This window comes from Marmota flaviventris, chromosome 1 (assembly GCF_047511675.1).
Source record: "Marmota flaviventris isolate mMarFla1 chromosome 1, mMarFla1.hap1, whole genome shotgun sequence".
Lineage (NCBI taxonomy): Eukaryota > Metazoa > Chordata > Mammalia > Rodentia > Sciuridae > Marmota > Marmota flaviventris.
The window spans coordinates 65,124,537-65,139,211 of NC_092498.1; the positions used below are offsets into that span (position 1 = coordinate 65,124,537).

The 14,675-nt window shown below is 33.3% G+C and overlaps 1 protein-coding gene across 1 annotated transcript in view; it reads right to left on the reverse strand.

Annotated features, from left to right (window-relative positions):
• Positions 1 to 14,675, reverse strand: part of Pclo (piccolo presynaptic cytomatrix protein) — a 404,888-nt gene that overhangs the window by 207,129 nt on the left and 183,084 nt on the right. The gene's annotated exons all lie outside the window — the stretch shown is intronic.

Sequence of the window (14,675 nt, forward strand, 5' to 3'; positions counted from 1 at the left end):
TCCCCAGAATATTCTGATCTGCTGTCTGAAACATTTCCATCTCTTTGCTCTTCAGCATGTAAACCAAAGCCACCTGCACCAAATCAACTGAGGTTCAGACATACAGTTTCCTAGCAACCACTCCAAAACTATTTAAGCAGAATCCTGAGAGTGGAAGAAAAGTGTGTCTACTTTTTTGACAAACTGTCAAGTTAAAGTTTTTGCAAATAAAAACTGAAAACCATTCATAAATAAGAATTCTTGACAAATGATCACACAAGAAACAGATGATGTTAGACTGATAAAATTACAGAAATTCATGTTGTACTTTTTCCTACATGATACCATTCTAATATAAGAAATAAAGGCTATACATGTATCTACTTTCTAATTATTACCATTTGATGAGTACCCATTTTATAAGACACAGGGGGTAATGGATCTACAAATATTATTGCATTCTTATATTGCATTGTCTCTTGAGAAGGTCAATTTCAAATTGCTTTTCAGATTGGCATACTCTTTCTAGGAGCTTAGCTTTATTTAGAGACAAAAAACACTTACTGTTGTAGAATATTACTAAAGATCTGTTTCATTACTTATTTCAGCTTCCAGTATCTTCAGACAATGTTACTTAATATCTGTGACTGTTTTGAAATCTCTAAACCACCATATTTCTTATTTGATGATTAAAAATTGTAAAAACAAATGTCAATTCTTTAACCTCAGCAAAAGTTTATATAAAACATTGGGATGTATTATGTATTTATTTACTTTTTTTTAGTTATAGGTGTACACAATACCTTTATTGTATTTATTTTTATGTGGTGCTGAGGATCAAATCCAGTGCCTCACACATGCTAGGCAAGCGCTTTAAGACTGAGCCACAACCCCAACCCCTCATTAGCTTTTCATGTGTGTGATCAACCCATATCAATTCGCTCCTTAATTTCATATCTAAGCAGCTCTGAAGGAAACTGTCACTTCTTTATATAATGACTTTGTACACAAGTCATAGGAAAGAAACTTATTTGATCCTTTATGTCAAATACTAAAAGTTCCAGTCCTGTGTTGAACTGTCCCTGAAGCAAGCATCTCCACAATACCTACAGAAAACCAGTCATCACCTGTGCTGCAGCTTTGAAAACCATTACTGAATTAAGCCAAGTCTTAAGATATTTTCATTCAGTGTATGACTTTCTTAAAGACATAACAGATACAAATAGCTACAGCACAGTGCTATTTTGTCACATGGATTCTGAAAAACACATGCAGGTGTCCTGAGCATTCCCATCAGGCCATGTCCTAATCTAAGTCAGTCAGAAACTTTTAATATACCAGAAATACAGCTTCTGTCTATTAGAAAACTGAAAGAACACTCATTTTCAAGTGATTTGAAATCGAAGTAAAAGGATAAAAGGTATAATATACTTACTCTATTTTGTCATTATCAAGTGCTTCACTTTCCTAACGTAATGTAATGCTTGGTAAACTATAAAGTGGTGATAATCACCATGTAACTAAGGCCTGTCATATGGACAGAAGGCAATGGTATAAATTCAAGACAAAAAGGGGTGTCATTCAAAGATCTTCACTGGCTCTTTTGATTTAATGTTTGGCTAAAATTCCTATCCATAGGAATTTAGTTAAACCATATAGTTTTAATCATTGCTATTTTATAAGTACTTTTAACATTAAATTGCCATATTCTTAGTACCTTGAGTATCTGAGTGGTTTACGTTGCTAATAAGGAAGCCAATCCTAATTATTTTCACTATATTTTGACTGGTTGTAATTAGAATTAATTTGGAAATTGATGTTTCTATCATGTCACATAAGGACAACATAATTCATTCCTGTACCTATCTATTCTGTACATATTTATTTTCTTTATATCTACTGAATACATACATCATTTGGGAAGTGTATTTGCAAGGCTTATTGTATCAGTAAACTTACATTCAAGGAGAAGAAATAAAGCATGATTAAAAAAATTACAATATGCAATAAAAAATAAATAGGCAGGAGAAAGATACTGTGTTGCAATGCAGAGTGAGGGAGATACCATTTCTAGCCACACATTTTCCAAGATTTGACCTTAAAATAGATAAATGAAATAAATTATGAATGTTAAATAATTTTTGTCAAAATAATTTATTGTCACCATTTGACTATTTAAGATAACAAAAATACTGACTGCAAAACAATATTTATATTCAGTAGCAATCAAAGACAATAACTTCAGGGGAAGGCCTGATTATTTTATTCACATTGAAATTCAACCACTACAGTAAGGGATGGGGCATATCAAAATATATGTAAATGCTTCAAAAAATATAATTATGTGAATACATGTGGAAATTTAAACAATAAATATATTGTTTAGGTGTAAGAAGAAAAGGATAGATAAGCTTGAAAAATCAAGTAGAGACTCTTAGCATTTATTGTCACATAAAGAAATTAGACACTTTGTGGAAGAAACTGAGATTCAGTGAAAGTTTCTGTACAAGGCCGGCTATATTAAGATCAATCATGAAGAATGTAGTTACCTAACTATTAAATCTAGAGGCAGAAAGAAACTAAAATTGTTTGAAGAAATAGAAGGATATAATGGATGCAACAGGACTGTCCAATGAATTTAGTTTGGAACCAAGGCATTTGATTAATTATAAGCCACACAAGGATAATTTTTCGACAATTATAAATGTTGAATTGGCAGGCTTGTATATTTCTCTTCTTTTTTTCTGCAGACCTAGAACCAAAATTAGAATGTCAACCAAAATATTCCAGTAAAACTTACAATGTCAATGAGGAATTGAAAACAACAACCTATAGTAACAATAGAAATTATATATTTCTTTCAATATATAAATTTTAATTTTGTTTTTTAAGTGGGAGCCTAGGTATATCACTGGAAAATATCAAGGCAAGGAAAAAACAAATGTCAAAATCAAAACAACCCAAGTTTTTAACAATGAGTAGAAAAGAATACCAATAAATTTCCCTAAGAAAGTTCATTTTGGACCATAAGGGTCATCATCATTATTGTGTCATAGTTAATTACAAACAAAATTACCAGACAAGTTTCCTTCAAAAAAACTATATTTGTAAATACTGTATATCAGCATAGGAATACAAAAAGTTGTAGGTCACAAACGTGTTTACATTCTTTAATAAAAATAGTACAAAGCTTTCTGCATTACCATATTCAGGAAATTAATGAAGTATTATATTTATAGGGCCAAAATATCTCATCTGTACTTTTAGTTCCTCAATAATCCATTAACTACCACTTCTTTTAAACCAGTAGCAACTGGGAAATAAATTAATCAAGAGGAGTCCTTAAGTTTTACAAAAACTCAATGCATAATATATCACTGACATATACATCTTTCATTAGCTGAAAAGATTTATCTAAACATAGCCTCCATCCTTTCTATATGCGGAACAACTGGGAAACACACGATAGTTCATATCCTGCCTTAAGGTTAAGTATCAAATGGATTATGATTTTATCTTTGTAATATTTTCTTATCATCATTGAGATAATCAAAAGTTTTTTTAAAATTTTTTATATGTGTACATGTATTTTATACAGATGTGCATATATATCAGTGTATATATGTGTAAGTGTATGTATGTATATATATACAGTGATATATACATACATATACTCATACACAGAGACATTGAAGGAATTTCTATTATATCACTGAATTTACTACATAGAGAAATACAAATTATTGAAGCTAATTGAGGTTTTTGGTTTTTTATTAAAAATAAAAAAAGACCAGTAATCATTATGGATGATCTCAGACCATTTCCATTTGTTTTTCTGTGTTTTTTAACATATATTTTGAATATACTATTTTACATATCTCTTAACAGTTATAAACCTTAAAAAAGGCTATGTTTCTTCGATATTAGTTTTAGATATATTAAGCTCAAAAGTCTCCATGCTATGAAACCAAATTCCTATTTGCTCCTTTAACATTAATAACTACAATTCAAAAATTCAGTTCCAAGTAGAGAAAAAATTCTGATAAACAAATAGTGTATAAAAAATAACTCTAGGTTGATCACACCATATTCAAATATATTCAATTGCCAGCCACTGCATGATAATAAAATGCATTTATTTTAACATCAAGTCCTCAAAGCTTGCTCAAAACAAAACAGCACTCAAAAAAATCCATTAATCTTAAGAGTAGAGTTGGAAATGAAGGCAATAAAAAAACAGAAAAAGGATGCTGCTGTGCTACTCAGCATTTTCCCATCAATAAGCAATTTGCTTGGTATAACATTTTGGCTGTCACTATAGCAACAATACCATTAAGGAAAATCTTAGAACTTCAGGGCTCCTATTTACTTTTCTACATATCTTTTTGGAAGCCTGATAATAAGACCTGCATCAGGTTGAAAGTTTGCCCTTCAGGCTTAAAATGGTAAGGAAATGATGGTCACAAATTCTACATCGGCAATTGTATCTGTACCCTGAAAATATCATTTAATCATGAGCTTTCATTAAATGTCCAACTGAACTAATTGCAAGCTCCTGTAGTTATTTCTAGTAGAAGTATTTAAGCAAAGGCTGTAGGTTACATCGTTTTTTTAAATTAATTAATTTTTATTTACAGCTGTTTACTTAAGAAATGTCTCCTTGCAACTCTTGCCTTTAGTGTAGGTAACATTTAAATTCTATAAAGGAAAGACTTTATAAGTGATCATGGGATTGATACTATAATGCCATTGAGTGCTTTGTCTACTAAACAACTTTTGATTCAAAAATTTAAAAAATGATATAATATTTAAATTTTCTTGGCCTGTTAATTTGCTTATTAAGAAAGTTATTTAAGCAATTAATTACAATAATATTCCACTTATAAATCACCTTTTCATTCACTGATAAATCCACATATTAGGGGAAAATGTTACTTGCAACTTACCATGTGGATCAGTGGAACTGATAAACTTAGCAATATAATGGTCTGTATATATTAGTTCCAGGCAGTCTTATAATTCAAGTTGATATCTTAATAATTTGTTTTTCTTTTTTTTTATAAATACATTTCCTTTTGTCAACTATAAAGAAGCAAAGGAGTGAATTCACAATAGAAGCAGTTTCAAAATTTGGATGTTAGGAATCTGTAATCACTCATGAGATTGCTGAGTGTGCACAATGATGCATTTAAGAGACTTCTGATCTTATTCTATCCCTCCCCAAAATGAACAAGCATAAGGTTCTTTTATTATTATACATTTTAAATTAGACTCTATAGACCCCCTTGCTTTTATAATCATTAACACAAAAATTACTGATATAAATTGAATGACTAGGGTTCTTTCTCACTTGCTCATATGTAGAAACACAATTACATAACATGTACTACAAAATATGAACATGAAAAATAAGAAATAACAAAGATTCAATTTATTCTACATTAATACATTAATATTTAAATTACTAATTGTAAATATTAGAAATCAATATTGAAACCTAACAGAATATTGAAGGCTGTTAGAAATGATATTCTGGTTATCATTCCTAGGTGTAAATTGATCACATCCTATTCCTCTTCTTTTCTGAGTATGTTTCATCTCTTCTTTTTGTGTATGTTTATTTGTGTAAGACCTTCCCACATACTCAAGTAAAGTAGAAGTTGCTTTGTTTCTTTTATTAGAAATTTGTAATGTAATCTTCTATATAATGTCAAATACACTAACAGACATGTCCACAATAACCACATGCCAACTAAAGTAATGTATATTACAGCAGACATTAAAACTATGTTTAGAATTTCCTACTTTTGTTTTTTTGTTGTTGGTTGCTTGTTTCCCTTTGGCTAAACCAGAATCCCTTTCCGGTTGCTTTATCAACATACTTTGCAAATATTTTCCTAAACTAAAAAAATCCACCTCAGAGTGTTTGATGTTTTAAATATCATTATATAAATAACACATAAAATGTGCCTGAACTAATTAAAATAATTGTGAATTATTACATTAACACAATTTTGATGGAACTCGCTACAGAAAAATTTGGACTTACTGTGCTTTGCAAGATCTGTATCTATACCTATATGTAGACTTTTTTTTTCAGACTGCTTAGGCTGCTGTGACAAAAATTACTGTAAAATTACTTATAAACAATAGACATTTACTTCTCATAGTTCTGGAGGCTGGGAAGTTCAATTAAAGGTGCTTATGGACACAGATCTGGTATCTTTTGAGGTCCTTCTTCTGGTTCCTAGTTAGTACATTCTATCTGTGACCTCAGATGGAGAGTGAAGCAACCTTCTCCAGGCCTCTTTAATGAGGGTATGAATCACACTCATAAGGACTCTGCCCTCATGAACTAATTCCTTCCCAAAAGGCCCATATTCCTAATGTATATCACCATGGGGATTAGGATTTCAATTTATGAATTCTGACGGGGGTACAAATACTCATACCATATATTTATATATATAAGCAATTGTTTGAATATATCCAAATTGACTGAATATATGTTTATATTTATACATGTATTTAAATAAATCAATTATGTGAGTAGTTATGTATATTGTTTTAATAAGATATAATTTTTAAACTACATGTTTTAAAACAAAGTTTTGTGTTGTATGGGTTTCAAGTAAATTTGTGTGTGTGTGAGTGTGTGTGTGTGTGTGTGTGTGTGTGTGTTGGGGGTGGGGTACTGGGGATTCAACCCAGGGACTCACACTTACTAGGCAGGCACTCTATCATTGAGCTACATTCCCAACTTTTTACTTTTTTTATAATTATTTTTTTCTTTTTTAAAAAATTGAGACAAGGTCTCTCCAAGTTACCCAGGTTGGCCTTCAAGTTGGGATCCTCTTGCCTCAGCTCCCCAAGTAGTTGGGATTACTAGGATTATGCCACTGTGCCCAAATCTCAAGTTCATTTTAAAATAAGTTCTGATCCTTAAACTCTTATAATTTGTTATATCCAATTATAAGACCTGTGAGGTGATTTTGCATGTATGAATAATTAAATCCAAGCCAAAAACTTCTCTTAAGTCTTTCTTAGTCGCTACTCAGTAATATAAGCCATGATTGACTGAATTTTAAAACAATATTTATTTTAAAGATTCTAACATATGCTACCATAGGAGAATTTAAGTTAAGATGATTCAAAGTCATTTGCATTTGGAAGATAGAGTATTTAAAGCATACTGCAGATGAATAAAATGTGCAGAATATTTTATATGATAAATAAAAGTCAATCCCCATTTTTAAATTTAAGCATATTCAAAGACAGAAAAGTATCACAGCACAGGAAGCCTGATAATGCAGAGGAAGGGTGGGTTGTACCAGACTGATTACATGATCAAGAATGGATGCAAGGTGGTTGGAGAGACAAGGTGGTTAGGCAAAGCCTTTGTTGCAGAAAAGAATCAATGTGTTGATTATGCAAAGTGCAAACACAGGTCTAGTTCAAACTAAGTTTCCAGAATTGCCTTCCCAAATGATTTCCATTACAATGTATCATAAGTAAAATTCAGTCTGAGACTTTGCAGAGAGAATGAAAACACCATTCATATTCTTTTTTGTATGTATAGAAAAATTTAGCAGGACCATCAATGTGCTGTTATGGATCACACGTGATGATCACTTATGGTTTGGTTTAGGACAGTAGACAGGAATGCAGCTGCCCTCTGGATTGCCCTTCAGCTTCTTGATCAGCTTTTAGTTTGGAGGCAGTAAGAATGGACAGGAGTTCTAGCCCATCCTTGAGGTTCTAGCTTTTTCTTACTCTTCCCATACTTCTTCCATTCCTCTGCCTGCCCTTCAGCCTTTGAACTCCAGCAGCCTTTCAGCAATCACATAACCAGTTGTCATAACTCTGTAAGGTCAGACTCCTCATTATATACATTCTCTAACTCTTAATGGTTCTGCTCCTCTAATTAAAGTCTAAGTGATAAGCTCAGGCTGAATCAACTATTACTCAAGGTATAGTTAGCTTTCACACAATTATCCATTATTGTTGGAATGTGTGCTAAGTAATTCTAACAAACCACTCTAGATCTTAAGTTTTATGACAAAGATAGTGCACTTTAGTGAAATTCAAGAGATATAGGGACTGTAGTATGCATACATGGGTCATTTCAAAATTTTTAGACCTGTAGTCCTAGCAACTTGGGAGGCTGAGGCAAGAGGATTGCGAATTCAAAGCCAGCCTCAGCAAAAGCGAGGTGCTAAGAAACTTAGTGAGACCCTGTCTCTAACTAAAATACAAAATAGGGCTAGGGATGTGGGTCAGTGGGCAAGTGGCCTTGAGTTCAATCCCTGGTATCCCAAACAAACAAACAAACAACAACAAACTATTAGGGCTTTTTTTTTTTTTTCTTTTTAGTAATGGTGAGACATTTCAGTCATTAGTCATTTAAATAATTTGTGATATATAGGGTTTGGGGTATGTTAATAATCATGAATTTAATAATTCCACAGTGTACACATGTATCTAAACACTGAATTGTAATATATATATATATATATATATATATATATATATGAAATTTAAATTGTTTGTCAATTTAAAATAAAATTTTTAAAAATTAGAGGTGAACATCCATGTGTCCACTATTCACTTAAGAAATAAAACATCACAATATTATCTAACGTGCTCTTTTTGATAACAGGTGCTCTTTTTGATAACATCCTATTGTATACTCTCTAAGAGTAAACACTGTTTTAGTTTTCGTGTTGTTGCATATTTATTTTTTGTTATGGCTTTAATATTATGTCCTTTTTATATATTGCTAATTTTGCATATTTTTGAGCTCTAGGATAACAGTTTGGAGCTATCTTTTTTCCTTTTTCCAGTAAACCTTGCCTAGGAAAAATATCAACTATAAAATGTGTACTGTGCATGAAGAGTAACTTTACAATGAATGCCCATGAACCATGCATCAATTCAGTCCTTCCTGGAAAGGGAAGATGTGAGACCTCAAATGAGTCAGGAGAAGGAGGAAGAAAGAGAGCCTTGGTGAGAACACATGGAGTGTTTCATTTTCACACCTTTCTGTCAGGGCCGCTGTGATAGAAGTATAGCCAGAATATCTGAGACAGAATTGCTACCTGGAGGAAGTCAGCTACAACCTCACTGCCTGAAATGCTCAGATGATACAAAGAATTTTGAGTCAGAAAGTGTGGTATTATTGAATCTGTCATTTTGGAAAGAATCCAATAAAAAAATGTACCCTAGAAAAAGAAAAAGAAAATCAGAACTCAATGCTGCTTTCTCAGCCTTTCACAGTGTGCAGTATGCTGGGTGAAGAAACATAACTATAAAATGGAATTTCCATTTTTAATACATAGCCGGTTTCCATTTAACATTAACTTCCTCTGTGGGCTACTCATATCTGAAGAGGATGAGTTTACCCTGAAGGAATGACACTGCTTTGCAGAGGTCACAAGCTTGTACAGATGACTACAGCAGCAGAAGAAACTGAATGACAGAATTGACATTGCCAGGAAAAACACTATCCTAATCTACAAGGAAACAGGTGAGTAAAAAAAAAAAAAAAAAACGGAGCAGGAAGAACAGGTCCCAGTGGGAAACACAGGGTGGGGCATGTTGAGTTAAAGGACCCTGTGAATATGCTTATCTCATTGAATTCTCATAACAATCCTAGGAGAGTTTTTATAATTATGTTCCTTACTTAGATGCAGAAACTGAAGCACAGAAACTGAAAAGTAATACTGTGTTAGGTATCTAAAGCTAGAAAGTGAAAGACTACAAAGAATTGGCAGTAGTTAAAAGATTCAGATTTTAAAGATGATAGGATAGAAGGAACATAAGCCAGACGTAAGGGGGAATTTCCCAGAGATGATGTGCAAAAGAAGAGAACAGAGGGCAGATTCTTGGAGAATAACTTTATTTAACAAGAATCCAGTCAACCATAATACTCAGAATCATTAACAAAAATGGGTGGAAAGCAGCAGTTTGTAATAAATTGAAGTGGAGAAAGGTGGGCATTTCAAGGAAGTGATAGGCGACATTAACAAATTCTGCACAAGGCTAAGTGACATATTTTAAAGAGACATGTCTTTTTAACAACTGAACCAAGTTACTCTGTTTATATATATTTCCTTCTTTATCTCTTTCTTTCTTTCATTTTTGCAATAAATATTTTTAGTTTCCTCAAATATCTGGCATAACTGGTTCTAAACAATTGTTTTACCTGTGATTAAATGTGTACCTATTCTTAAGAAATGAGTTATGATGTATATTAAATTTCTTCTTGTTTACATAATAAATGTAAACATCTAAACACAAGAAATTCTAGAATAAAATTCAAGTTTTAATGGTAGAATATTGCTTTGAACATTAAATTTTGAAGTAGAAATTAGTGGGTGTCATTTAATTCCCATTATAAAGTGTTATATAATCAGACCTCATATAAACAATTTACTATAGAATGTAATACTTTAACAATAATTTTTCCAAGCTTTTACAGTGAAAAAATTAAGTTGAAAAGAAATGAGAATGTTCTATAAATTGTATATATCAGTGCACACTTAGAAAATGCTGCAGTAATATTTATTCCTGGAGAAGTTACTAAAATATTACACTGTAATTCTTAATTAACTTATCAGACACTGTGTTGCATATATTAACTCAAAGACATAGCTGTCTAGTACAAAAATGACCCAATGTATAGCTGGAAATAAGAATACATCGTCTGTCTTTATTTAAAAAAAAGCTAGAAGAAAATGTTCCAGAAGCACAATGAAGTTGCAACTCATGTAATATGGGGAACTGGAGTTGCCAGGTTCTTCTGAGGAATGACAACTTGGCTGAACTGTAAGATGAGTGTTATTGAGTGAAAGTAAGAGAAATGGAGGGGCCAGTTGATGAAGGATGTTTTATGAACAGAAGGAAAATGTGCAAACAAGTGAAATACTAATTGAAAAGTCTCAGTGGATGGGATTTTGCTTTCCCTCCTCTCCTAGAATATTTACTTTATTTTGAGGAAACTAAAGTGAAGAACTAAGTGGGCTGGATGTTTAAAATTGAGAGACATAAATCCAACATACAGTGATACATGAATTAAGGCTTGCAACATTTTGGTCATATATTAATTTGGTATTATAGTACTGGTATTCTGATACATTCTATGAAGTTCAGAACACTTATTGGTTGCACTGTTATAAAGTTAGGGTCCACAATTAATCTTTATGCCCTCACACTGCTATTTATAATGAAATACTTGAAGTGATAAATAAAAATTGTTAAGGAAACAATAAAATTTAAGTGTAACTTTATTATATTTTAGGATTTTATAGTCTGTGTGCAATTTCAATTTTCTCACCTGTGAGATTAGGACAATGATTTATTCACTCTAATTAACTGATAAATTATGGAAAATACTGAGGTCAAAGTTGCTTATTAATTGTAAAGCAAATGAATTTATGAATATAAGGCATTTTAAAATTACTTTTACTACTATTTGTAAAAGTAACTATAAGAGTTTTTAATGGTTGTAAATGGGAAAAACTATTCTTTATTCACAGTGAGTTAAGGAATTGTTTGACTTTTATAAGAAAAAATTTACTAATCATAATATAACGTTCTACTCATCTTATGTTGTGAAGTTTTAAGGTAATCCTAAAACCACTCTTTGATTTGAGGGGGGGTTATCTTATATGTATATATAACTAACACTCTTTCAGGTTTTAAAAATTATCTTTCTATAGTAACAAAAGTATAGGTTTGAAAAACAAAATCTCTGGGTGAAGCAAGATGGGAGCTGAGTAATTCCCCTAGTAATCACCTTGCCACAGACACACGAGATTGAGTAGCTATTTACACACCAATGCACTTTCATGAGAGCTAAAGAAGCCAGGTGAGTGAGAAGCTATAAATGCCTAGCTTTAGTACAATTAAAAAGTGGGCATTAAGAAGGTAGAATGTTTAGTAAAAGGCGAAAGATTTATATGATCTGAAGAGGTAGAATGGAAGGAGATGCCCTGTTCTACCCTTCCAACTCCAAGCAGCACAGCTGGGAGACAGCCACCTCTGACTTCGTGGAGACAGAAGGAATGAAGTCCAGACCTTAGACATGAAACCAGCCCTGTCTTGGTAAAACATGTGCCAGGGAGAACCTCATAATTCATACCCCCAGGCCAACACCCATGGACTGAGTGGATGGGATTGTGTTAGCCAGGTGCTGATCATCCCTCCCCAAACCTTGAGCAGCAGAGTGGGGAGTAAGACTCCAGCTACTAGAAAACATGGCATAAAATCTAGCACATGACTTCATCTTGGAGCTCCATGCTGGGCCCAATACAGTGAAACTCAGCACCAAGAAAACCCTAAAGGACCCAGAAAGGCAAACAGAACTTCCAGACTCGCCCTGCCATCAAGAGGAGATTTGAATGCTAGTGCAACAGACTAACTTCTGCTCGCATTTTTGCCAGCCTTAAAGTGGGTATGGGAACATACCCTAGCCTTGACTAAGCATGTTCCTGTGGTTGTGAGACTCATGTGTGACATAGCTTATCAGTCATGGTGGCCAAGGGACTATCTCCACCATCTCTCCTCCAACCTCAGGCAGTACAACTATTCCCAGGCCAGTGCTCATAGACAGAGTCTTGAGACCTTACCTGTCCTGGCACCAGGAAGGTAACTGTGCTGAATAGGACAGATTCCTGTTTTGACCTGCATCACTCCTTCACCAAAGGATGGGAAGCACTCTTGAGACTCTGTGAATCCTTGTGGCTGAGATTCAGGTATAACCTAGCTTAGCGTCGGTCTTGATGGCCAAAGGACTGCCTTTATCAACATTACCCCAACTTATGACAGCATACCATGGAGCAAGGTTCCATTTCCTGAGGGTAGGATAAGGTAGATAGAAAATGACTTTGCCCTGCAAACTGAGTGCTGGGCTAGTGAAATCTAACACTGGGAAGGTCCTAATGGCCCGCATTTCTAGGCCTGTGGTTGGAGCTTCTGGAACAGCAACTATACCAGCAGAAGAAACAGCATCCCAGTCTATTGAACTTCTTTTCTGGCCAATATCAACTGTAAATCTTGGGCTACTAGCTGATCTTGGCAGGAGGCAATGCTGAACAGTATAGACCTTGGTACTAACTCAGTGTTTTACTGGTATTGACAGGTTGTAGGTTCAGGTTGTGACACGGCATTGCAGCAAGCCCAGAGGCCTGGGGTGGGTCTTTCTATGTTGACTGTGCTCAGAGATAGACAGAATCATGCAAGGACCAATCACAAGGCTATGGACTCTGGATGAGTCATTTGGGCCTAGCCATATCCTGGGGAAAGGTCTGTGGGGACAGACTATTCTTCCTAGATACTCTCATGGTTCCTTCTGAACAAACAACTGTGGATTTTGTACAAACTGAGCTTGGATCATCCTATCTAGTACTAAAAGAATGACAACACAGCAGACTTGTGATAATCTAGACTTAAAGCATCCTCTAGCAGTGAAATACTAGAAGTGACTACTGGTTCAGAGAAAATAAGCAACTGTTTAGAATTTATGGAAAGGTGGGCACAAACAAAGACAGATTACAAGGACTAGAAAAAAATACCTAATCTTTCAATTTTTAGTTTCTGCATGAAAAAGTTTCAAGAATTTTCAGGAAACTGTTACTTCACCTAATACTTAAAATAGTGACCAGAAAATGGACAGACCATTAATTAGTATGGGAGAAATTCCAGATAAAGAATATAAACAATCTGACTTAGAGAAAACTGGTGAACTTAAATAAAACAGAGAATTTAGATTTAGTACTCTAAAAGAGAAGATTAACAGAGAGATGGAAGAAATTAACAAAAGCAAATTAGAAATCCTTGAGCTAAAATATACACTAAGGGAATTTAAAAAGTGCAACAGAAGGCATCATTAGCAGGATAGATCAAACCAAAAAAAGAATTAGTGAGTTCAAAGACAGGCTATTTGAAAATACACAGTTTGGAGAGAAAAAAGAAAAAGAATGAAGAAGACTGAATAAAGCTTATAGGAACTTTGGGACAGCATTAAGAGAACAAATATACAGGTTATTGAAATTCATTAGGGATTTGAGAAATGTTAAAAAGGAAGAAGCCATATTCAATGTGATAATAGAAAACTTTCCAAATGCAGAGAAGGATATAAATATCCAGATATAGGAAAGCCAATCATCACCAATCAGGTTTAACTCAACTAAGTCTATCCAAGCTTTCAAAAGGGAAAGATAAAAGGTTCTCAAGGCAGCAAGAGGAAAATAACATAAGAATGTCCCAATTTTCCTGACAGAGCATTTTTCAGCAGAAACCATTCAGGCCAGGAAAGAGTGATATGAAGTATTAAAGGAAAAATGAGAACAAAAACCCAAAAGTCTTCTAATTAAATCAGAAAAATGAGAAATTATACCCCATTTGATTCAAATGTATGAATTGTCAAGATCATTGTACTGTCATGTGTAACTAATAAAAAAAATGCTACAATAAATTTGCATGTGCATGCAAAAAAAAAAAAAGAAATTTAAAAAAAATACTGTACCCAGGAACGTTATCCTTTAAAAATTAAGAAGGAATGAACATGGTCACAAATAAAAACTAAGAGAATATATCTCCACCAGATCTATCCTATAAGAAATACTAAAGGGAGTTCTTCAAATTGAAAAAAAAAGGCATTAATGATTAAGAAGAAAATATTAGAAGGTATGAAA